At 39.3% G+C, this 25901-nt stretch overlaps 1 protein-coding gene and 1 long non-coding RNA gene across 2 annotated transcripts in view; one reads left to right on the top strand and one right to left on the bottom strand.

Moving 5' to 3' along the window:
• Positions 1–12904: 12904 nt before the first annotated feature.
• On the bottom strand, positions 12905–20347 carry LOC122975270. Its single transcript, XR_006400603.1, has 3 exons — positions 19225–20347; positions 13369–13394; positions 12905–13279 (listed from the first exon to the last, which is right to left on the bottom strand). It is a non-coding gene; the product is annotated as an uncharacterized LOC122975270 (long non-coding RNA).
• The window catches only part of LOC122975247 (potassium voltage-gated channel subfamily A member 1), a 63206-nt gene continuing 54565 nt past the window's right edge, over positions 17261–25901 (top strand). The window contains exon 1 of the transcript XR_006400600.1: positions 17261–17473. The gene's annotated coding sequence lies outside the window, so the exon portion shown is untranslated. The remainder of the gene's footprint in view (positions 17474–25901) is intronic.

The raw sequence follows: 25901 nt of genomic DNA on the forward strand, positions 1-25901 counted from the left end.
TGGCGGATGGATACGCTGTTGATTGTAAAGAAATAGTTCCAGTATGTAACTCCCCTAAAACTACAAAGTGTGTTTTCTACATTTCTGTTTGTGTGCTATTAAACAAACAAAAAAAAGATAAAACATGTTAAATGTTAGATTTGTATTTTTGAACTTTGGACAGAGTCATGCTAACAGTCTCCCCCTGTTTCCAGTCTTTATGCTAAGCTAGGCTAACCATGTCGAGTATTTAAACTAGTCTTAAACAGTTCTTCATCTACTTTAAATACATTCTACATATACACCGAAATATTTAAATGAAAATACTTAAATTTAAATGACTTTTGTTTAGTTTCCTTCACTTTTCTGTGTTACAAATTATTAGCTATTATAATTTATTAGTAAATTATTAGCAACAATTAGCTGCAGCGTCAGAGGTTTAATTGATATGATTACTGTAACACGTCAGGACAACAGAGGACCAAGACAAACAAAGTCAAACTCCAGGAACAACAAATGTTGGAGTACAGCAGCACGTGTAGATGTGACCTCTCTAAAATAGTCCGGCATGTGAAGCAGCTCAGACTGTCGACAGTTAGTCAGAACACGATGACCCTGCAGGACAATAACACACATCAACACGACTCTGACTGACCACAGAAACCTGTTTAAGATCAGATGTGTGTTAAAAAGGAAAAGGGACGGGACAGAAGAAGAAGAAGAAGGAAAGGAAAACTATAAGAAGAGTTAAGAAGAAAGAGGAAAGAAAATCAGGGGAGGAGAAAGAGAAAGAAAGTAATAATAGGAGAGGAAGGAATGAAGAAAGAAAAGTAGAGGCGAGTTAAAGAGGAAAAGAGGATAAAATCCAGAACGAGTGTCAGGAAACAAAAACCATAAAGGAAAGAAAATAAATGAAAGGAAAAGAAGGAGGAATAAAGGGAAGGAAATGAAAAAGAAGCAGAATCAAAACAACTTTATTGTTCACCTTTGATGCACAACAGTAGACATCAGGTATCACATCATACGTCACATTTAAATACAACATATTAAAAGCAACTTCATAATAAAAAGCAAAGAATAAATGATTGTAAATGATTTGAAATAATTCAAGAGGTGTCAGGTACAGAATAATATTCAGTTACTGGTTTAAGTGATGGATGACGTGTGGGATGACACAACAGGTCATAACGTCAGTCGCTGTTCACATTACATGTATGAATTCAGTGTTTCATTATGAGTTGATGTGCGGCGGAAACCAGCGAATGTGTGAATTGTGACGAATGTCGATCTAGAGTGACGTAAGTCGCATGAAATCCGATAATTCAGACTGAGGTCGCACTGCAAAAAAAAATCAGGCGTGTATCTGATGTAGGACATGAAAGTGGCCCATCGTTCACATTGTTACGAAAAAGAAAAAAACAAACAAACATCTGAGTCACATATAAGCAAAAAAAGGAGTCTGAACGTAGCCATGGAGACGTTTGAATGACAGCTGCCATCTAGCGGCTGTTTTAATTGTGACTGGGAGCAGTGGTGCAGGTCAGATGACGTATATATATATATGTGGAGGCTTTAACGTTTCGTTTCCTGTTTCCAGCCACGAGTTGGGATAATCCCCTAACCTTAACCCCGTGGTTATTATTGTTGCCATGGTGACAGAGGTGGCCTAACTTTAAGGAAAGTTGCAACTTTAATCTTTCCCAAACTGTGATCTTTCCCTAAACCTAACCAGACCTGAACCACAGCGCTGTCACATCATAAAACATCATTATTGTTTAACAGTAAAAGAAAAGTAAAAGACAGAAGGAAAGGAGAGATAGTAGAACAGGAGCTGCGTTAAGGATGTAAAGAAAAGGAAGTGGAAAGGACAGATGGAATATATTTGGGCTTGAGGACACACTGTGTGAGTCACTGAGTCCTGCTGCAACGCTGGTGACCTTAATGCTGAAACACACACACACATGTTTAGGTGTGTGTGTGTGTGTTTGCTCTGTGCTGCAGTATGGACTCTATACTCTCCTCATGTGTAGCTGTCACTTCACTCTGTGGGCTGCAGAGAACCGTCTGAGTCACAGAGGAGCTATTCTTACTGAGCTAAGAATACGACTCTCAGCTCAGCAGCGTCTGTTACAGCTCCATGAACGCACCCTGCTGCTCTACACAACCACCACAACACAGATACTCTGCTGCTCTACACAACCACCACAACACAGATACTCTGCTGCTCTACACAACCACCACAACACAGATACCCTGCTGCTCTACACAACCACCGCAACACAGATACTCTGCTGCTCTACACAACCACCACCACACAGATACTCTGCTGCTCTACACAACCACCGCAACACAGATACTCTGCTGCTCTACACAACCACAACAACACAGATACCCTGCTGCTCTACACAACCACAACAACACAGATACCCTGCTGCTCTACACAACCACCACAACACAGATACCCTGCTGCTCTACACAACCACCGCAACACAGATACTCTGCTGCTCTACACAACCACCACCACACAGATACTCTGCTGCTCTACACAACCACCGCAACACAGATACTCTGCTGCTCTACACAACCACAACAACACAGATACCCTGCTGCTCTACACAACCACAACAACACAGATACCCTGCTGCTCTACACAACCACAACAACACAGATACCCTGCTGCTCTACACAACCACCACAACACAGATACCCTGCTGCTCTACACAACCACCACAACACAGATACTCTGCTGCTCTACACAACCACCACAACACAGATACCCTGCTGCTCTACACAACCACCGCAACACATACTCTGCTCCACACTCTGAGCTGTCATATACTGCAAACAGCCACAGTGTGACCTCAGAGGTGTCATCTAAAACATGATAAATTTATATAACATACAACATCTTTTGTCCTTTTGTTAGCATTTACACCATATATAAAGAACTGAGATTTTTGGGCAAATTAGACAGATTAAGGATAAAAGTTTGAGATGTTTTTTGTTTTTTTACACTGAGTTACACAATAGCAGCGATTGTGATGTTTTAATGGATGTTGTAAATAAGATACGCTGAGTTGCAAAGTGAAACTGTAAACAGACAATCTGCTAAATGTTGTCTGGGTATTTTTATGCTAAAAAGTCTAAAAGAGCCAATCATGAGTACAACTATTCACATTTTCAATTTGAACTTTAAAAAAACAACAACATCAGAGATCTCCAATTATCACAAAAAAGTTTCTAAGCTTGGCTGAGGTGTAAAAGTTGGCGTATTGATAAAAGCAAAAGGTGACAAAATGCCACGTAAACAGACTTAACGAATAAATGATGACGAAACAATGATGAATTTAAACGTCACTCAAGTTTCCTCTGAAGAGACAAAAAACATCAGATCTGTGTGGAACAAACAGAAATGTCCCAGATACATAGAGACTGATATCCATCTTCTCAAACATATTTCCCATAAATGTTGGACTGCTCCTTTAACAGACTCCATGTCTGCGGAGCTCCACGTCTCCACTCGATGTAAATCCTGACACTAAGTCCTTCACTTCCTACAAGAAGCTGTTTTATTTTTTTCTGTTCTTGCATGAATCATACTGAAGCCAGAGACCACTGCAGCATACAGTAAATGTTAGTGTGTGTTGAAAATGAGAAGAGCTGTTTCTGTATATATGGAGACAGAGAGAGGGAGCCTGGGGCAGAGTGCATGTTAGGTTAGTGTGGGTGGACGCTGAGGGAGATCCAGAGGAGAAAAAACCCAACAGAGACAAAGAGAAACAGAAGGAAACGGGGTAGAGGAGGAGGTAGACAATCAAATACTGAGAACTTTGCTATTTGAGGAAAGAGGAGAGATGAAGATGGGAGAAAGAGTTAGAGAGGAATAAAACATCCAGTATGGAGTCAACACTGTCTGGAAAAAAATGATTTCAAACCAGGCAACATCTTTAGGAGACCTGGAACGGACCGAGTGTTACAAGTATTTTCAGTTTCAAGGCTCCAAGTTTAATGTAGTCAGAGGCTCAGAATTTCTTGCAGTGTCAGTGGACAAGTGTGTTCAAGCCAGTTGATAGTTCACTAAACCTCTCTTCTAACAGTGTGTTAACGCCTGGTGACACCAACATTTCAGTCGGTGAATCGCTGTGATCAGTGGATTTGTTCGTGTGGTCGTCGTAAATCTGAGAAAATCTTCACATCGAGGTTGATTTTGGTGACTTTGACACATGGATGTATTGAGGTGAACTGGATACCGGACTCAAAGACGCCGCCTCGTTCATCACTATGAAAGTTGCCAAGAAACGTAAAAAAATGACCCGGATGTTGCTCACGCTTCCTGATTTTTAGGCTCATACAGCATGCTCACCACAGATATCCGCTAACTTACGGTTGGCTCTCCACTTACTTAAATGAGGATAAAAACATTTAATCATGTGGCTCTTCTAGACTTTCAAAATGTTATTGGACCGGACGGATCAAACTCTAATAAAACGAGTCATTTTGTGGGGTTTGTGATGCTCAAAAATATTTATTCATCGTTTTACAGCCGCTCCTTTTCCAATGTTTGTTTGTGGGAAAAAATCATTTTGGGCCAGTGTGCATCACACGACAGACCTGGAAGCTGTAATTACACCATTTGGCCACTTTGTAAAATTGTCTTCACAGCCTGGCGTTCTTCTTGGGGGTTTGCGTAGAATCACAAATTTGCGCTATTTTGACAATGCTGACCTTTGAGGGGACGAAAAGACGACGAAGCTATCGTAGCTTACTGGCGGTGTTTATTAACCTCCTCTGCTGGAGTAAAAACTATTCCACGAAGAGCAATGGTTTGGCAGACGAGTCGATGGTACAGATACGTATTGTGAATAAACTGTGCGACAGAGCTAAGCTAACGGAGAGCTTTATTTTAAGTCAGGGGGAAGTAAATAGAACGATATTGTATTTTGTGTTGATTTTACTTTATATCTATTGTACCTGTATATTCATATACTAGTACTGTTTTTATTTTATGTCCATTTTAATGTTTTTATCCTCTTCTGATGTTCCATTTCTCTTTGAAAACGTTGTGGTTTCAGCCAACTCACAATGTTTAAGTGTTAATTAGCTTCCTGCTAGCTGATCAAATGTGCTAGCAGCAACGACTAAATCAGCTGTCGTCAGCAAGAGAGAAGTTCGTTTTGTTTACTTCTGTCCATTTTCTTTGAAAGAAAATGAATCTGTAATCATTATAAACTGTATGTGTGTGATGTGAGAATGAAAAGATTGACAGGTGTAATGTCAGTAACTAAAGAGGCAGGACTACGTTTGTTTACAAGTGGAAAACATCTGAAAAAATCTGAGTAAATCTGGTTTATGTGGATTTATCATGTATGGGAGGACGCAAACCTTCCAGGATGGATGGATGGATGGATGGATGGATATATGGATCGATGCATGCATATATGGATGGCTGGATGGAGTCACACGCTGGTTGCGTAACGTCCACTGGAGCAGAGTGCTGAGCTGCAGGGTCGAGCTCTGCTCAATTATTGAGAGCTGTTCAGTCTCTCTATTGTTGAAGTGGAAATCTGCCAGCAGGCTGATCTCACTGAAACCTGAAACACTGTAAATATGCACAGTTTCTGCACCTCTGGCTATATTTGGGAAAACGATTATTTAAAAAAAAAAAAAAAAAACAGCAAAAAAAGAAAGCGGAGGTCTGCTGTGTGGTATCCTGGCCAAGTGTGTCAGTGAACAGTGAGGGGAAATATTCTGGATGTTTTCTGCTTCATTTTATTCAGATTTCACCAAAACTCAGTCGTATATACTTGGTGTTCATTTTGATAATCAGCTTCATTACTTTGTGTTTAATAGCAAATGTTAGCAAGCTACTGCAATACGCTAAACTAAGATGGTGAACATGGTAAACAGTGTACCTGCTAAACATCAGTAGAGCTGCAATCACTAGTCGATTAATCGATCAGTCGATTGACAGAAAATTAACAATTTTGATAATCGAATAATTGTTTTAGTTATTTTTTAAAGCAGAAATGTCAAATATCTGCTGGTTGCAGCTTCTCAGATTTAAGGTTTTGAAGCTTTTCTGTGTCATACATGATAGCAAACTGAATATCTTGGTGTTTTGGACTCATAATCAGACAAAACAAGACATTTGAATATGTCGCCATGGGCTCTAAGAAAGTATAACGGAGCATTTTTCACTATTTTCTGACATTTTATAGACAAAATAATCAATTGATTAAGATAAACCATATTGATCCCACACAGTGAAATTCAGGATTTATGAAGAACATAAACGGCAGATAAACTGATAATAAAAATAAAAATAATCAGTAGTCGCAGCCTATTTCAGAATATTTGGAAACTTTGGGTTTGAACAATGCTTAGCCACACAATATGAGTTAATGAGCCAATCATTTATGTGCACTAATTTAAGTTATTTGTTGCTTTCCAGTGTTATGAAAGTGAACTTTTGACCAGAATATAATAAATCCTTTGCAGGGCCTCAGAGTGTGCTCTTAACTCGAACACACAGCCGAATCCACTGAAAATCACTGACCTTGGAGAGCTCTCTGATACACAGCGTGGGTGCACCGTTGGCACAAGCTGCAAACACCCACTCACATCCACCCACATGCTCCGTCTCTCTCTCTCTCTCTCTCTCTCATGTAGACATGGCTAACATAATAGTCCGGCTGTCTCCTCGAGTTTCATTTTCCACTGGAGCGTTCCAGCTCTTACCTGAGCTGGCATCAATCTATTCAGGGAGAGAGGAGGTGAGTCGGGCCGGGCCTCTTGCTTCAACACAAAACGCCAGACAGCCGTACACAGCAGAGAACAAACAGTTGGCTCATTGGGTTTCAGCTCTCCCTCCGTCTGCTGACACAGAGCTCTGAGCGCCAAGCGTCCATATGGACTCACAGCGTGAAGGACAGGCAGCGACAGGAGACCAGAACCAGCATCAATTCTTCTGTTTAATAGAGTCACTCTTTTTATCATATACTGGAGGTAGTAATGCACATTTTTAGTGGCAGAAGAAGTATTCAGATCCTTTACTTAAGTAAAAGTAAACTATACAGCAATGTACAAATACTCCGTTACAAGTAAAAGTCCTGCATGAAAAGTCCTACCACAGTACAAGTAGATAAGTATTATGAGCTTGATGTAGTTAAAGTATTGCAGTAAAAGTACACAAGTATTATGAGCTTGATGTAGTTAAAGTATTGCAGTAAAAGTACACAAGTATTATGAGCTTGATGTAGTTAAAGTATTGCAGTAAAAGTACATAAGTATTATGAGCTTGATGTAGTTAAAGTATTGCAGTAAAAGTACATAAGTATTATGAGCTTGATGTAGTTAAAGTATTGCAGTAAAAGTACATAAGTATTATGAGCTTGATGTAGTTAAAGTATTGCAGTAAAAGTACATAAGTATTATGAGCTTGATGTAGTTAAAGTATTGCAGTAAAAGTACATAAGTATTATGAGCTTGATGTAGTTAAAGTATTGCAGTAAAAGTACATAAGTATTATGAGCTTGATGTAGTTAAAGTATTGCAGTAAAAGTACATAAGTATTATGAGCTTGATGTAGTTAAAGTATTGCAGTAAAAGTAGTGGTTTGGTCCCTCTGACTGATATATTATTATATATGACATCATTAGATTATTAATAGTGAAGCATCAGTGTTAGAGCAGCATGTTACTGTTGTAGCTGCTGGAGGTGGAGCTAGTTTACACTACTTTATATACAGTTAGCTAGTTTAGTCCACTGGTTCCCAACCTAGGGGTCGGGCCCCTCCAAAGGGTCAGCAGATAAGAGAGCAGTTTGTTCCGAAAAGACTAAAAAGAAAGAAAAAGGCTGAGAGTTGGTGTGGGATCCTGGATGGAGAGATGTGGGTAATGTGGACTGTTAGTGGAGGTGGGTGAAGTTTGTTAAACAAAACTAACTTCAGGTTCTTTGATTTGATGTTGTAGAGAAATTCGTTCTCTTTACAGCTCAATCAGCTTTTCTTCCAGGGCTCTCACACCACAAACCTTTCTTCTTCTTTTGTTTATTTATCGGTACGTCTCCCTCAGGTGACGCAAATGACGCCATCGGTCGCAAATATCAGACATGTTTAAAAAACTCTTTATGAGAACGACTGGCAGTGACTGAATCTGAAGACGCATCACACACTTTATGATTTTATCAACACAAATGGACCCAGACCGGAACAGACCCGCTACAACTGGCCCCCACCAGTCTCCACACCCAAATCAGATTCATCAAATCAGATTCATAATTGGCTTGGTTGTCATGTGTGCCCGACGTTTTCGGACATCAAAGATAAAAGTCTTTGGCCATGTTAGCAGCTCTGTGAGGCTGTACGTAGGCACAGCGGTGCTTTGAGCTAAATACTAACATGCTCACAATGACAATGCTAACATGATGATGTTGAGCAGGTGTAATGTTTACCATGTACACCAGCTTAGTTTAGCTTATTAGCGCTAAACTAAGTACAGCTGAGGCTGGTAATTAGTTTAAACCAAAGTATTGAACAGAATAAAAGTTTGACCTGATGATGGATAATTTATTAAAAGTCTGAGAATCACCAAACTTAGAATGATTCATCCTTTGGGGAGTACAAATGTGTGAACCAAATTTCATTGCAATCCATCCAATAGTTGTTGAGATATTTCCAAAGTGGCGGACTGACAGTATCCCCAGAGCTTCGCTGCTAGCGTAGCTAAAAAAGTGATTGTGTAAAGAAAAGCATCATTTAGAGTAAAATAACCTTCAATAAACAGGTTAATATCTAAGACTTTGTAAGGATCGGCAGATACCTTCTCTCAGGTTTTAAGCATTCTGCACTTACAACAACAAAGACCCTTTGACCCAGGAAACCATGTCAGAGGTGGACCTCTGCTCAGTGGACAGCCTGGTGTCCTGTTCCCTTCATGGATCATATTGGGTTATAAAATATTCACATCTGTACTTTCTTGAGTGTGCTGGCTGCACTGTACGAGCTCTGTAAGAGGAGAAGGAAGTACAGTATTAGCACTGAGACGTCATGTGGTGGTCATGTTGTGACTTCTATGAAAGCTTTTGAGCCTCTTTTAGCTCCTAGTTTTGGTTTTACGGCACATTTATTATTATTTATGTATGTATATATGGTTTAGTCTCAGTGTTTCCAGCTGCAGCAGCTATTTTCTGATAACCCCTCTGGTCACCACTATTTTATTGACACACCACAGAAAAGTAGAACATGGAAGTGTTTCGTTGGCACACTGGTGGATGAAGTTGAGTCTGTCTGTCATTAGCAGTTTATCACCAGCAGTCTCAGCATGTGATCTCCACATGTCTGCTCTACAGTCACCAGCTAACTTTTTCCATGTGCCTGCTTTTACGAGGCTCTTTCAGTGCACCTGTTCATTGTCTACCATACAAGGACGACTGTACTCCCAGCACTCTGGATGTCTTATTCACACGTTTAAACTGTCATCTTCTCATGTATCGTGATGTTGTGCTTTAAAATTATGTTGTCTGTTATTCTGATTCCAGCTAGGTGGTAACAATATTACTTCTATTTTGTCTGAAGACAGTTTTTGAACATAAATTGGGCCTTTTTATCCCAATCTGCTCTTAATTTTACTGCAAAACTTGAAGTAAATCACTTGTTTCAGCCTGATAAATGCCACATGTTCATGAGGAGGTGAACGTGAGATTTCATCATTAGCATCATCGGCGCCCCTAAAATATCCATATAAGGCGAGCTTTTTGTAGGCGAGTAGTCATATTAAACAGCGGTCAAAACATAAAGTGACATTTGTTCATCCACGTGAAATAAATGAGGCCAGAGGCTTGTTGCACTGTTGGTTGGTGAGCTGCTGTAGTTGGGAAGCTAACTGCTAACTAGCACTAGCCAGTCACAAAAGCTGCCTCAGCTTCTGTCTGTTTTCTCTCTGCTGTTCTGTTTACTTCCTCCTTGTATTTTTTTTTCACCATTTCAGTCAATAAAATTTATTGAAGAGGGAAAATAAAGCTCTCCAAGCTAACAAGCTTGCTAATATCTTGCTAACGGTCAGTTATTTTTTATTTCTACACTTGTCATGTTTAAACCACAGACTGTATGGACGTAGCGAGGTTTCATTGGAAACACGCCCCGCTACCTCAGACTGAAACATAACCAAGTAACGTTAAACTTAGTGAAATATTGCCACAACAGTCTGACTCAGTGTGTGCAGCAGGTGAGCCAACTGTCAATCACAGCTGTCAATCAACGCCCAACACAGCAGACATCAAAGCTACTATAAGTCTTCAAATCTTATTAATGGAGCAATGATTTCCAAAATGACCACCAGCTCACTTATTAGAGGGTCTGAATTTATAGCTTGCAACCAGAATGACTCATTGAAAACAATGATTAACTCAGTATTTCTAGAGAGAAGTTGAGGCTTTTTGAGTGCCAGTTGGAGCATCTTGCGGCTGTCGGTGGCAAAATACTTCAGCTTCAAGATGTGACAGCTGCTGGTTGGTTCAAACCAAGCGGCAACCTCCGGGGCTGTAAAATGAAGCCAAAAACTGCAGTTCCTTGAATGACCACTTGAGGCTCCAAAAGCGAGTCAATCCCCATAGACCCCCATATTAAAATGCACCAACTTTACAGCAGAAATAAACATGTTTACAGCCTGGTACAAAAAACGGTTTTGGTCTCTGTAGCTAATTTCCCCTTTCATGACAACTGTACGGGGGGTGAATAGCCATAAAGTTATGCATAATGAAGGACATAGCTGCTCTGAGTGCCCATTTTTGATTGGCTGGGAGTTAGGCAGAGTCACGTGTTGCCAAGATGGCGACGGCCGGAGCGGCTCACTTTGAGCTTCAAAACTGTTCTTCAGAAACCAACAGGTGATGTCACGGTAACTACGTCCATATTTTTATACAGTCTATGGTTCAAACATATTGTTGGTATATTGTTGTTTGGTAACTGGAAAAATAAAACACTAGTATCATTAATAGTTATCATAGTGAGTAAAATAGATGCTTTATGATTTCATAATGTATCAACCTTAAAAGGCCGACTACTTAATATTTTGGAAGGATAATGAGGCAGAAATTACATTTGACAACCAAAAGAACTCAGTTATACTGAAATAACTTGAACTTTCTTTCACTACTTCCATCTCCCAGAATGCCTTGGAGGAAAACATGAAGGACTATATGTCTTCTCACACTAGATTAGAGCAGCTGAGAGGGGATTTGGGATGCTACACTCCACTCGTTAAGATGACCCTTGAACAGTCCATCATGCTTATCACCAGCTGTAATGTGAAAATGTGTCATTTGCATTGCTATTTTAAGGTAATGCCAGGTGAATATTTATCCAGAATCAAGACAGACATGTAAGTAATTAGCATGAAATGAGAGAAATGCTGCTTGATAACATGACAACATATCTTGAAAAGTGTCTGGGAACATTTTTTATGTCTATGTGGGTGAATATGCAACCTTTAGATAATTGTATTAATTCTACATCACATGCAGTAAGAGTAACAGAATGAGACCATATTTCCCAAAACCATTTTAAAGACAAAATCATCAAAAAATCTTATGAAACTTCCTAAATATCAAGAATATTTCCAAAAACCACTGTAATTTATGAAAGTTGATCATTTCTAACAAGTGGTTCCTTCACACTGAACGACTGGACTAAAGTGTTGTGTTTAAGTCAAAATGTTAAAGTGACATGTAAGCAAATATCTTCAAGAGACACCATATGTTCTCATTTATTGTAGATGACTTCATAGAGCTGCAATGATTAGTCAATTAATTGATTAGTTGTCAACTATTAAATTCATCATTCTATAAGAAAAAAATGTCTAAAAAGAATGATCCAGCTTCTCAAATGTTAATATTTTCTGGTCTCTATGACTACTTTATATACAGTTAGCTAGTTGAGTCCAGTGGTTCCCAACCTAGGGGTCGGGCCCCTCCAAAGGGTCAGCAGATAAATCTGAGGGGTGGTGAGATGATTAATGGGAGAGGAAAGAAGAAAAAACAAAGTTCTGATACACAAATCTGTTTTCAGTTTTTGGACTTTTTCTCTAATCTTTGATTTTTGCTGAAATATTGGATCATTTGAACATTTATTGAAATGAAAGCATGTGAGAAGTTTAGAGGGAAAAATCACTATTTGGTGGAGCTGTTAACAACTCATAGACATGTGAAATGTGACCCCGACTACACACTGCTTTTTGTAAGACGTCAAAAGACAAAAAGGTTGGAAACCACTGGTTTCATCTTTAACAATGTGTTGTATTTTAAAAGCTTGTTATATTATCCATTGTGTCAAATCTTCATCTGAAAAGTAACTAAAGCTGTCAAATAAATGTAGTGGAGTAGAAAGTACAATATTTCCCTCTGACATGTAGTGGAGTAGTGAGTCAACCACAGAAATCAGTGAAGAAGAAACAGTATACCTGGCGGCCTCCTGACATTTAGTTTATTGTAACAGATTCCAACAGTTTTAGCAGAGAAAGGTGACAGATATGTTTAACTCTAAACAAGCTGTCAAAGTTGACAATAAAGAGAACAACATGAAGCCGTGAAGCCGTCCGCCATTGTTCTTATTGTCATTGTGTTTCTTCTTCTTCGTCTTCTGAAGAAATGCGGCGTGACTGCCACCATCTGTTTTGTCAGCGATATGAAAGCTCTGTTTCCCTTTTAAACACTCCAACACCAAGCCAACGTTTTCACATTTACACTCTAGTGGCCATTTTTGAAAAAGTTCCTTGTTTGAGCACCAAAACAGAGAGAAGAAGATGAATTTCCAAATTAAGTGCGATGTGGAAAATGTTATTGTGGAAGCAGGGGAGTAAATATTGTTGGCCAACAAGCTGCTATTAGCCAACCTGACTGTAAGCAGTTTTTTTACTGTATGTTTACATCAGTGTGTATTTGTTTGTGCCTGTCTGAACTCTGTGTACTGCTGTCATCTTGCCCAGCCTGGGAAGTGGCTCTTGGTTTTGTTTTCCTGCTCACTTTAACTGTGTAATGCCACACACAGGGCCAGCATTCTCAGGTGACAAAATCAGCTGTCAGGTTTTGCACTTTGCACCTTGTAACTCAAGAGTGTGAGCCGCTGCTTCTCTGTGTGTTGACTGAAGATCAGTATCATCCATCATTTACAGGCCTGCTTTAGAGAGCTTTGTTTGGTATCAATCATTTACTCTTCTTGTTCACATGCCAGCAGCCAGCGGACGGCCGACAGAGTGGATCCCCGCAGGGGTGTAAACCAACACAGAGAGGTGACACACTGTACTATCTGAAACAGAAAGATATTTACATATTTACACCAAGAGTGTCCAATTCTCAACCACACTTAAACACTGAACAAGATTCATTTGCACTTACTGAATTCTTGATCAGTTGCACTTTTACTGCAAGCAAAACAGAAGAAAAAAGGAGAAAGAAGGAGATAAAAGACAGAAAACAATATGTAAAAACCTGCAGAATTACATGTACAATCCACAAAATATAAAATCAACAGAAAACCAAAGAAAACAAAAGTGTTTTTAAAGATGTGCACTGATTTGCAGTGGTGGAATGCTACTTTATACTTTCTACTCCACTACATTTATTTGACAGCTTTAGTTACTTTTCAGATGAAGATTTGACACAATGGATAATATAACAAGCTTTTAAAATACAACACGTTGTTAAAGATGAAACCAGTGGTTTCCAACCTTTTTGTCTTTTGACGTCTTACAAAAAGCAGTGTGTAGTCGGGGTCACATTTCACATGTCTATGAGTTGTTAACAGCTCCACCAAATAGTGATTTTTCCCTCTAAACTTCTCACATGCTTTCATTTCAATAAATGTTCAAATGATCCAATATTTCAGCAAAAATCAAAGATTAGAGAAAAAGTCCAAAAACTGAAAACAGATTTGTGTATCAGAACTTTGTTTTTTCTTCTTTCCTCTCCCATTAATCATCTCACCACCCCTCAGATTTATCTGCTGACCCTTTAGAGGGGCCCGACCCCTAGGTTGGGAACCACTGGACTAAACTAGCTAACTGTATATAAAGTAGTGTAAACTAGCTCCACCTCCAGCAGCTACAACAGTAACATGCTGCTCTAACACTGATGCTTCACTATTAATAATCTAATGATGTCATATATAATAATATATCAGTCAGAGGGACCAAACCACTACTTTTACTGCAATACTTTAACTACATCAAGCTCATAATACTTATGTACTTTTACTGCAATACTTTAACTACATCAAGCTCATAATACTTATGTACTTTTACTGCAATACTTTAACTACATCAAGCTCATAATACTTATGTACTTTTACTGCAATACTTTGACTACATCAAGCTCATAATACTTATGGAGTAATGGAGTATTTTTACATTGTTGTATTGGTACTTATACTTAAGTAAAGTATCTGAGTACTTCTTCCACCACGTATTTAAATCAAACATCTGCCACAATCTTCAGAGAAATGGGAGATGTAGCATCACACAATTCATAGGAACTTTATATCCTTGTAGTTGTTGTAACACTTTACGTACTTGAAGTTATTTTCTGACATGTCTCTAAGAGTACTCGGGCTAGATGCTGTTAAGATCGTCCTGGCAGATGTTATCAACGCTGCAGCACCACGACGTACTGTTAATAAAAGTTCTTTCTGTCAAAACTGGAATGAATAAAAGGTGAAGTCACCGTGCGAGTAATTCAAGAACACGCTGGTGTTGTTGATGCCCGGAGCTGTTGCTCTCTTGTAAAGACCACGATATGAAAACTTGTCTTTAAAGTGCGCTCGGATGCAGCGGCGTGCGCCTCTTCCCGTGGGCAGCCGGCCTTTGCATCATTTACATAACCCTGCCCCTTTACCCTTTGTTTTGTTTTTTTTTTATTTTCTGTCTTTGGTTTGTTTTCATTGCTGTCGTCACACGTGGGCTCACTGCCCTGCAGCGAGGCCTTCCACAGGACGGGACGACGTGTCTTTAATACACACTGACAGCAGATACTGGCTTTCTGCTTGTGTAAGTGCACATACTGTAAGGATTTGACTGCCTTTTAAGGCTGGAGACAGAACTCTAAAAATAGGAGCTGTGAATAATGCGTCAAAACAATAGTCTTCAGGACAAAAGGACGATTTGGGGGAGTCATCTTTAAAGGACAGAAGAGCTGAATGGACTGGTGTCGTCTTAATGTTGGCGATGGCTCCGCTGTCAGCCGGACTGACAGTGTTCAGCTGAGGAAGGTCGTCGTGTGGAGGTGATCCCTGGAAGAGATGCTCCACCTCTAAGAAAACAAGGAACTCTGCACACTGTCAGCCACTTGTACTCACTTTATTTAATGTAGGGCCGCAACTAACGATTACTTTCATTATCGATTCATTTGACAATTATTTTCTCTATTAATCATTTAGTTGTTTGGTCCTTAAAATGTCAAAAAATGGTGAAAAACATTGATCAGTGTTTCCCAAAACCAGAGATGACGTCCTCAAAGGTTGTCCACAACCCCAAAATATTCAGTTTACTATCATAGAGACTAAAGAAAGAGGCTGGAATCAGAGGATTTAGACTTATTATATATGATGTGATATAATAGTTGACAATTAATTGCTTAATCGTTGCAGCTCTATTTTAATTACAGCATTTCATTTGGTAGACCTTTGTCATTATCAACTTTAGTGGCCAAGTATGTTGACTAAGGCTGCAACTGACAATGATGTTCATTATTGATTTATCTGCTGATTATTTCTTGATTAATAGTTTGGTCTATAAAACATCTGAAAACAGTGAAAATGCCTGTTTTTAGAGCTGGAGGTGACATCTGTCAGACGTCTTGTTTTGTCCAAGAAACAGTTTAAAACCCCCAAATATTTAATTTACTATAATGTAAGACCAAGAAAAGCTGCAAATTCTCCCATTTGAGAACCTGGAAAAGTCAAATGTTTGGCTTTTTTTTTGAAAAATGACGACGAATCGATAATCAAAATAGTTTATTGTTGAAACTTAAACAGTTTGATCAGATAAGAAAGTTTCTGGCTTCATTATTTTCCTTCTATTCTATTTCAAATGACAAATTTTAAGATTTTATTGGTACCCAGAGCTTGCAGTACTTCTCTCCTAGTGGTTTATAATTGGGTTATTTTGTTCTTTTCTCTAGTTATTGTCTGTTTCCATATGAAAACAGTATAACATGCCATTGTTCTCCTGGGCTGTTTGTAGAGTGAGTGTCTTAAAGGGGACATATTATGCTTTTTAAAATGTTCAGATATTTATATCCTGTTTTGATGTTGGATGTTAAACATGTTCAAAGTTTCAAAACTTGAGGTGAACGTTTGTAAAAATGCTGCCTGCAAGTCAAAAGTCAGGGCTTCAACCTGCTGTCAACGTTTTGTTTGCAGCATTTTCTTCTACCTCGCCAACGTGCTGACATCGGCTCATTACTCACAAACGACTGTCCGTTCTATAATATTGGTTGCTAAGGTGGTTGCTAAGGTGGTTGCTAAGGTGTTTCCATGTGTTGTCCGCTCTCATATTTCAGATCTGATTCAGCTCCAACATGTACGGATGGATTTGAGAAGCTTCCTGAAAGCTGACCAATCAGAACAGAGTGGGCTCATCAGGAGGCGGAGCTTAAAGAGACAGGAGCTAAAACGGCCTGTTTCAGACAGAGGCTGAACTGAGGGGCTGCATAAAGGACCAGTAGAAGATAAATAAAGAGTTTTTAACTGGAAATCATGCAAAGATATTCCAGTAGAGCCCCAGAATATAAATATAGAGCTGGAAATGTTAAATAAAATTGATGAAGAAATAACTGTCACGCTCCCTGGATACCTCTTTAAATATACAAACTGATGAATTAAAGGTTTCACTACTAATAACTTAAATAACCAATTCAATGTCAAACTAAGTCTTGTGACTTTTACAACAATCCCAGAAAGCATGAATCAGTAAATACAGATATATTTCTATAACTTTCCATGAACTTTTATCTCTTGACAGTATTTTATGTTGGATTATGTGGATATTTATTTAAAACAATTCCAGTATCTTAAACTGATGTTTGTTCTCCTTCAGGCTTGATTCCATTTATGTTCTTTAGATCTCAACATACACAAAGTTTGCTAATTAAATTCGTGTCTGTTTCAGAATTAAATCAAATCTCTTCAACTTAACTCGACTTTCCAAAGAAAGACAGATGTTAAGTTATATTTTTGCATGTCGGTTATTGACTCTGTCTGTCTTTTTATAAACTTCAGTCGCTCCTGCTGATTTCTGCAGCCAGCAGCTTGTTCACAGCTTGTGGGAGGTTTGTCATCAGGTTTTTCTGGGTCATCGCTAACTCCCGGGCTGTGGATCAGTAATGGCAGGTCATAACCTAAAACTCGACATATCCCTCTGCAGCGACTGCAGGATTTTAACTACAGAGCAACGGGAGAGGCACAGAGGGACGCTGGAGTCTGCTAATAAAGAAGCTCACACATACAGTAAGTTATACAACGTCAGTGTTTGATGCTTGATGCTTGATGAAGAGGAGATACTTTGTGATAAAAGTTTCTGATATAGCTTGTAGTCTGCCTGTTTTCCCTGAAACTGTTTAAATGATTTAATATGTTTACTAGAAAGCCTGTGACGTCTTTGTCAATCATGGCCTTTAACCAAATTATTATTATTATAAATCACAGAAGTTGCCTGTTTTGTTTTTTTTCCAGAATCCTTTTTTGCAAATCTCTTGTGTCCATAATGTCTAAAATAAAAAATCATCTGCAAAATTAGTTTAGTTGCTTAGTTGCACTGGTGGTGCTAGCTGTAAAGTCAAACTGATAGTCATGCTAGTGTGGCTACAAAACAAGACACTGTAGTTTTAGCAGCATGTAGTTATTTACTGACCAACAACCACTAGCAGTCCTCATAGTGGAGCTGTCCCGACTCGACGAAGGTCTGCACATTAAATCAATTTACTTTTCAATTCTGTGCCATTTTGAATCTATTCAACAAGTATGGCGACGTGTTTTGTTCCCAAATGCAAAATATGCAAAACATCTCTGACTGGCTACAAGATGAAATAATTTAAACTGGTGTCTGTAATTTAAACCTGTATGATCATTACATGATGCAGGATGGAGAAAGACACTTCTATTGTGCAGCTGTAAAGGAGTAGAAATAAAGAAGGTCATGTGATTCTTTTGAGATACGTGCAAAAAGCATCTTCAAATTGATAAAAGGAGGATTTGTAACTAATTAAAATAATAATAACGACAATGACTCAACTAAAGCTCTGAATCATTCTGAATGTTAAAAACTACACAACATAAATTGACTTGAAACATGAATCTAATTACAGTTAAGTTACTGATAAAAGATGAGTTTATTTATTTACATTGATTATTTAAGATTTTACAGTGTAAATGTGAGCTGGACACAGACATGAAGCTGATTTCTATTTTCCAGAAGTATTCAGAGTTAATTATAATTTTAAAAAAGTGTAAGTAGCAAAACCACAGTATAGAATACTCTGTTACAAGTAAAAGTACAGAAGTATTAGCATCAAATTATACTTAAAGCACCAAAAGTAAAAGTACTCAGAATGTCCCATTTCAGAATCATATACATGACATACACTGGATTATATACATATATTGTTAATGCATTAATGTGAGCAGCTGGTGCTAATTTTAACTGTTTAATATGCTGCTTTGTATATATATATAATTTTTAAAATGGATTTAAAGGCCCATGGCAAACTAGTTTCGGCTATAAAATCTGTGGTATGTGGCATTAATGCGATATACTTGCTTTTATACAAATAAACATTAATTAAATAAAATATATCAGAATGTATTAGTTGATTATATATTGTATTAATGATCTGAGTCTGCACAGAAACTAATGATTTCAAAGAAATGTAGTGAAATGAAAAGTATAAAATTTGCCTCCAAAATGTGGAAGTATTAAATATAAATACTCTTGTAAAGTACAAGTACCTCTAATGTGTACTTCAGTACAGTACTTAAGTAAATATACTCAGTTATATTCCATCATTGTTGTTTTCTTGTGTGACTTTAAAGAAAATGAGCAGAAGAGGGTTTCCCAAAAATGCTGAGCTGTTCCTTTAAATAGTTAAAAAATAAACATAAATATAACATTTCATCAGGCTCAATACTTTAATAACAACCCTCCCCCTCCTGTGGTTGCCATGGAAATGATTATCATTCATAAGAGAGAAAGAGAAACTCACTCAGCATCACCTTTCTTCTGTCAAAACCCTGATGTCATCCAAAAGGCCTCCGGCTCCACCTTGTGGCTCCATGGCAACACGACATTTTAAGAATATCATTAGAAAAAAAAAAAAAAAGACACATTATGGAATACACATCCCCATATCCACTACACAATCCATCACATCGCCGTGGGAGGGATGCTGCGCTCGCATGGAGACGAGCCTTGGCAACAGGCAAATACTACTGTGTGTCACCATGGTAACCTGTGAACTGGTGAGAGGGAAGAGAGGAGGAGATGTCAAAACCGAGAGAGGGGAATGAACGTCGAAGCATGAGGGAGAGGTGACGCTAAATAACAAATAATAATAACTGCCCTGGAGATGTGATGTAAGACAGAGAGACTCGCTCAGGCTCCCATCAGGTTTATTGATGATGATGATGATGATGATGATAATGGCTGATCGGGAATCAACTGGTTACCACTGTTGCCTCACAGCAACAAGGTGTGACTTTGCATGTTCCTCCCACCATCAAAGACATGTATGTATATGTGTGATACGTGTACAGGACGGCTCAGATGCAGAGGATTCATTTCATTTCAGTGTATGTTAGTGCTACGAAGTGACAATAAAAGAAATCATCTAAATCTTTATAATAAAAAAAAAAGAATAATTTCTGGTCCATTTCCTCAAGAATAAGGCCAAGAAAAGCCTGGACGACACGTTCGCTGCTGCTACCGTTTCACTTTTCACTTTCAAATCACCGCTTTGCTCTTTTTTTTTTTTTTTTTTTTTTTCAAAACTGAGTCATGTCCCTGATGTATGACCTGTTTAATGAGAGATAAAGTAGGACAGCCTTTTCCTGCTGGGCACTTCTCAAACAAATCCAGCTCCCTCCCACAACGCCGGTAAATAACAAACAAACGGAGGACCACAAGAGGCACTGCTGCTAAACAGAACATCATTTATTATTATTATTTTTTTTGCCTATGACAGTTTTCATAATGTTAAATTTAGACTTTGGAGACCTGATTGTCTTTATTATGCATAAAAAGCAAACGCAAGACAATTTATTTGTACAGCACCTAAAGCGAGTCAAAGTGCTTCATGATGCATTAAGAAAATTACAGAAAAATGCAAATTAAAAGAATATAAACCTTTTATATGAAACAACTTAAATACGTTATATATGACTTTATATTTCAAATATTCAGTATCAACTATGATTACAGGAAACTGAAACATTCTGTAGATGCTTTTTAACCTAATTTATGTGTCATTTTGTATTTATTTTCTTCTACTTATTTGTATCTTCTTCCTACATTTATCTGACTTACTTTTAGTGCTGCTGCAATATTAAATGTGTAATTAAATACTGTACAATTTGGTTATTTGATTACATTATTATTAATAATTAAGACAGATGAGAGTTTGACACTTTGGTCCTATAAATTAAATATATTGTCACGTATGTAATTAAGTTATAACTGATATTTAGGTATATGTGTTATTATATATAATTAAAAGTTTAAATTGCAGATTAAAACTCAGAATTTCGTGTATTTTCCAGCTGAATTTAGATTACTGTCGATACTGCCAATTTTTAACAGCATCAGTAAACTTTAATAATTTACGAAGGAAAGTTTGTTCTTTAAAAAAAAAAGTTCCACTTACTAGCTTTTTGGAGCTTTTAACTGCGTCTCATGGTCTTCATCAGTGGATGGAGTTTAGCTGGTGTAAGTCTTGGTCCGGCGGCGGTGCTGTTTCCTCCGTGATCACGATGGACGTTTTTTTACTCTCGACGTCGACACGCTGCGGTTGATTGGGTCGACGGGCGGTTCTTGGTTAAATCTCGTCCGTGTTCAAACAGGAGAAAAAAAATGGCGGCCTGGTCAAAAGCGTTCTCATATTACAGCTGAACGGTTCACTGAAATATGTTTCTGAAAAAACGTTTGAGGTGAGAAATAAACGACGCAGTAACAGAATCTTCATATTTGATCAGAACGGCAGTTTTGACAGTTTGATCTGAGTTTCGTGAGCCGGCTGCGTTACATAACGCTGAGGTTGAGGCGTGTTTCTGCAAATACAGATACGGCGATGCACCGTATCCATCATGCATGGTCCATCCATCCCCTGCTCTCCACAATCCGTCGACTTCACGTACGTCATCACATCCGGTCTGCAGACGCCGCTGAGCTTCACTAGCTTGTCGTGCTACACGTCACAAACTCTGAACCTCGTGTTGAAGTTCCTTCAAGAAATTTACAATGTTGTACTCTTCAAGATGAAGGAACATGTCAGCCAGTGCAGCCGTGTGACTCAACAACGGAGGAATCAGGCTTTGATACAAACACGATACTTGTCAGTAGATCAGTTCAATGTTGGTTTGGATCCAGACATGAAAAATCAGCAAACGTATCCTTTAAATCTCAGAGATCAGGTTAAAAAGATATCTCTAACAACTGGATGGATATTTTAGGTGACATCATCCCTAGTTCATCATTTGAAATCAGCATGTGACAATAATCAGAAACGCATTTAAAAACTGATGACTTGATGGACAGCGAGCTTGTGTCTGTGAAGGAACAAACATGGCGGTTTGAAGTGAAGCGATGGTCAAACCCCCTCGAGCTTTCACAGATGCTGTCAGATGTGAAAAAGGGCTCCGAAATTATATAATGACCTCTGAATGCAGACTGCAGGCTGGCGGCACAGTAAGAAGCATAGTAGGCCAAACCTGTGTGTGTGTGTGTGTGTTTTTAATGTGTGTGTTGTGGTTGGGAATTCAATGTGCAGGACGATGTTCCCTCATGCTGAAAAAATCTGTCCTTCCTTTTCTTGTTTCTCTCTCGGGGTGTGTGTTTACATATATATACGTGTGTGTGTGTGTGTGTGTGTGTGTGTGTGTCGCAGCTCTCTGTGGGCTCTGAAGGCATCTGCTTCAGTCTAAACAGACGCTGCAGTGTCATATTCATACCTTCATATTTTTATATATTTATGTAGTTGCAGATATTCAGGTACAGGAACGACACAGATCTAATTATCTTTATTTTTATATTAAAGGACGAGTTCACAATTTTTCAAGTGTGTCTTAAACCAGCAGTCAGGTGTCTGTAATCATTCCTCCTGTTCATACTGGATATTTAAAGATCCTTCAAATGTGCTTTCAATGGAAGTGATGGAGGCCAAAATCCACAGTGTGTCCACACAGTCATTTAAAAGTAAATGTGAAGCTTCTATTCAGCTTCATCAGTCTGAGTTAGTCATATCAAGTGGATATCTGACACATTTACAGTCTTTTTAGCATCAAATTCCCTCTTTGTGTTTCCTCGGACAGTGTTTCCCTGTTGAGGACAAAAACAAAAAGAGGAACTTTGGCACTAAAAAGACTGTAATGTTGAAAGATATCTACTTGATTTGACTCATTTGGACGCTGAAGCTTCATATTAGCTCAAGGACTAATCCATTAATCGACTAATTGTTGCAGCTCCGGTAAGGTTACGTTCCAAGGCTGTATTTTAGTTATTTACTGGAAGGTTTGAAAGAGATTCTCTTACTTCTGGAAGAAAAGCTGCAAGTTCTGGTTTCACTTCAGCTCTCTGTATGCACACTGGACAGTTAGAGATGCAATTAAAAGTCTAAATATGAAAACAGTCTTTGCACAATTCTGAAGAAATTGCACGTGATTACTGAAAGCTGAAAATGATTGTGCTGCATTGCTGAAAGCTGAATAGTATTGAAAAACTACAAAGAAAATGAATATTTCCTGCAGGTGGGATCAAACCTACGACCTCATGTTAGCAAGACAGAGATGTACTGAGCTGAACATGACACAGCAATAATAAGCAAGATCAGATTTCAATTGCATAAAAAATAAAGGTTGCAGCTCTTATAATATCAAAGCTGGAATCTTGCAATCTAACAGGGACGCTGACCGCTAACACGCCATGAAGTTAACATGAACATCACATGGAAATACTCAAGTAAAGCACCTCAAAATTGCACTTAAGTACAGTAAATGTACTTAGTTACTTTCCAGCACTGACTCTGAGACGTGGATATACAGTGTGAGAGTGTGTGTGACAGAGAGAGAGAGAGAGAGAGAGAGAGAGAGAGAGAGAGAGAGAGAGAGCAGAAGACTCTTAATACCTCGCTTTTCCTAATGCTTTTCACTCTTAATACCCTCGTCTGAGAGAGAGAGAGAGAGAGAGAGAGAGAGAGAGAGAGGAGAGGATCTGTCTGGGGATTTGGACAGCTGTCAATTAGAATCCCTCGACACAATCCACCTCCCCCACCAGACCGCCATCCCTCTGCTCAACGGCACTCCTGCAGCCCACAGATACTGTACATGACTGATGATGATGATGATGATGATGATGATGGTTCAGGTCTTCCACTTTACTTCCCCCCCCCCCCCTCCTGCCTCACCCTCCTACACCTCCCTCATGAATGTGACATGCATGAGTGTGTGTGTGGAGAGCAGGCCGAGGCTGTTGTTATTATTTCTCCGAGGCTGTAATCCCCTCTCCCCCACCACACACAGCCTTTGTTGTAGCTTTGGATGTGCATGAGCGTGCATGAGCGTGCATGAGTGTGTGTTCATGTATATGTGTGTGTGTGTGTGTGTGTGTGTGTTGTTAATATCCTCTGTAGGCTGCTGTGAACAAGCAGAGATTTTCTTTTTGTATCTGGTGATCTGGGTTCCTGAGGGCTTTTGAACACATGCAAACACACTGTGGTGGGTAGGATGGAGGAGGGAAGTCCTACCCAGGCCTGTGTGTGTGTGTGTGTGTGTGTGTGTGTGTGTGTGTGTGTGTGTGTGTGTGTGTGTGTGTGTGTTGGAGGGTGGAGGGGAGGTACCCAGGCTGCATGTTAAAGCTGGAGGTGTGATTCGTGACCAGTGGAGGCCGATGATTGGCCCACGGTTCCTCCAGTCGCAGTTATTTTCCAGTTCAGTGGCCATTCAGCACACACACACACACAGACACACACACACACACACACACACACACACACACACACATTTATGTACTTCCATATTTGCGAGGACTCTCATTCACATAATATATTCCCCAGTTGCTACCCTAAAGTCTATAACGTTAAAAGGTTAGTTCACCCAAATTACAGAAACACAAACACACACACGCACACACACACACACACACACACATACACTCACTCACTCACACACACATATTCTATTCTGCACATTTCCAGCTCTATATTTATATTCTGGGGCTCTACTGGAATATCTTTGCATGATTTCCAGTTAAAAACTCCTTATTTATCTTCTACTGGTCCTTTATGCAGCCCCTCAGTTCAGCCTCTGTCTGAAACAGGCCGTTTTAGCTCCTGTCTCTTTAAGGCCCCGCCTCCTGATGAGCCCACTCTGTTCTGATTGGTCAGCTTTCAGGAAGCTTCCTCCGGCTCCGGAGGCTACGTAAACAAACTATAGTAGCAAGATTTCACTTCTTTTTCTCCTTCTTTACTCCAAATGTCAACTTCTCAAATCCATCCGTACATGTTGGAGCTGAACAACACATGGAAACACCTTAGCAACCACCTTAGCAACCAAGATTATAGGACAGATGATTGTTTATGAGAATATGCGATGAGCCGACTTGAGCTTGGTCTCTTTAAGACACTTACTCTACAAACAGCACAACACAACACTGGCATGTGATACTGTTTTAATATAGAAATAGACAAGAACTAGAGAAAAGAACACATGGAAACACTTTAGCAACAAAGGCTACAGAACCGACGGCCGTTTGTGAGCATGTGCGAACAATCTGATGTCACCATGAGGAGGAAGTAGAAGTAAAGAGATTGAGTCTGGGTACAGCTGTGGTTCCATTCATACTTCTCTCAGAGGTCCGCCGACACAGACGTATCCCACATGTTCCCGCCAGTAAACAGGGCGGCGGGCGGCGTGATAACTTTCCAGAGTTGTAAAATCCAGTCTGTGAGTTTTCAGTCGTATTCAGACCAAATCAGGCGTTGCAGCACACCTCCGCGGGGTTGTACAGGTGTTTATTTGTAACAACCAAAAAACCTCTTATTCACCGGCTTTCTCGCTCGCTCTCTCCATTCACTCCCATGCTTGCTCGACCACCGCTGCTCTCTCTCTCTCTCTCTCTTTCTCTCTCGTCTTTTTGGGAAGCCGTCAGCAAAGCCTAACTTTACTTAATATTATCTAATAGTGAGAAATGTCTTCTTCCTCTTCCTCTGTCCTCCGTCATGGTAGGGTTACAGCTGGCTGTGATTGGCCACCACAGCGTGACTTCAGGTTGTGTGTGTCTCCAAAAGTTGATTCTGGTTTCTTGCTGCAGGCCGCTGTGGCCCCCATTTGGTGTGAAGTCAGCCTACAAGCCGCTGTGCAGTGTTTTTTTTCTGATCAGCCTTTAAACTTAATAATCTGTTTCTCCAACCAGACTTGCTGGATCGTATTTCATTATCTCACCGGCACTTTAAACAACACAACCGCTTGTGTTGTTTTACACAGGATTGTTAACTTAAAGCAAATGAAGCGTTCAGAGCAGGTTGAAGCCCTGACTTTTGACTTGCAGGCAGCATTTCTACTTACTTTCACCCCAAGTTTTGGATCTTTGACCATGTTTAACATCTGACATCAGAACAATAAATCAGAATAAATAACAGGAAACCAGAAAGAGTAGAATATGTCCCCTTTAGCC

Source organism: Thunnus albacares, chromosome 23, assembly GCF_914725855.1.
Source record: "Thunnus albacares chromosome 23, fThuAlb1.1, whole genome shotgun sequence".
Lineage (NCBI taxonomy): Eukaryota > Metazoa > Chordata > Actinopteri > Scombriformes > Scombridae > Thunnus > Thunnus albacares.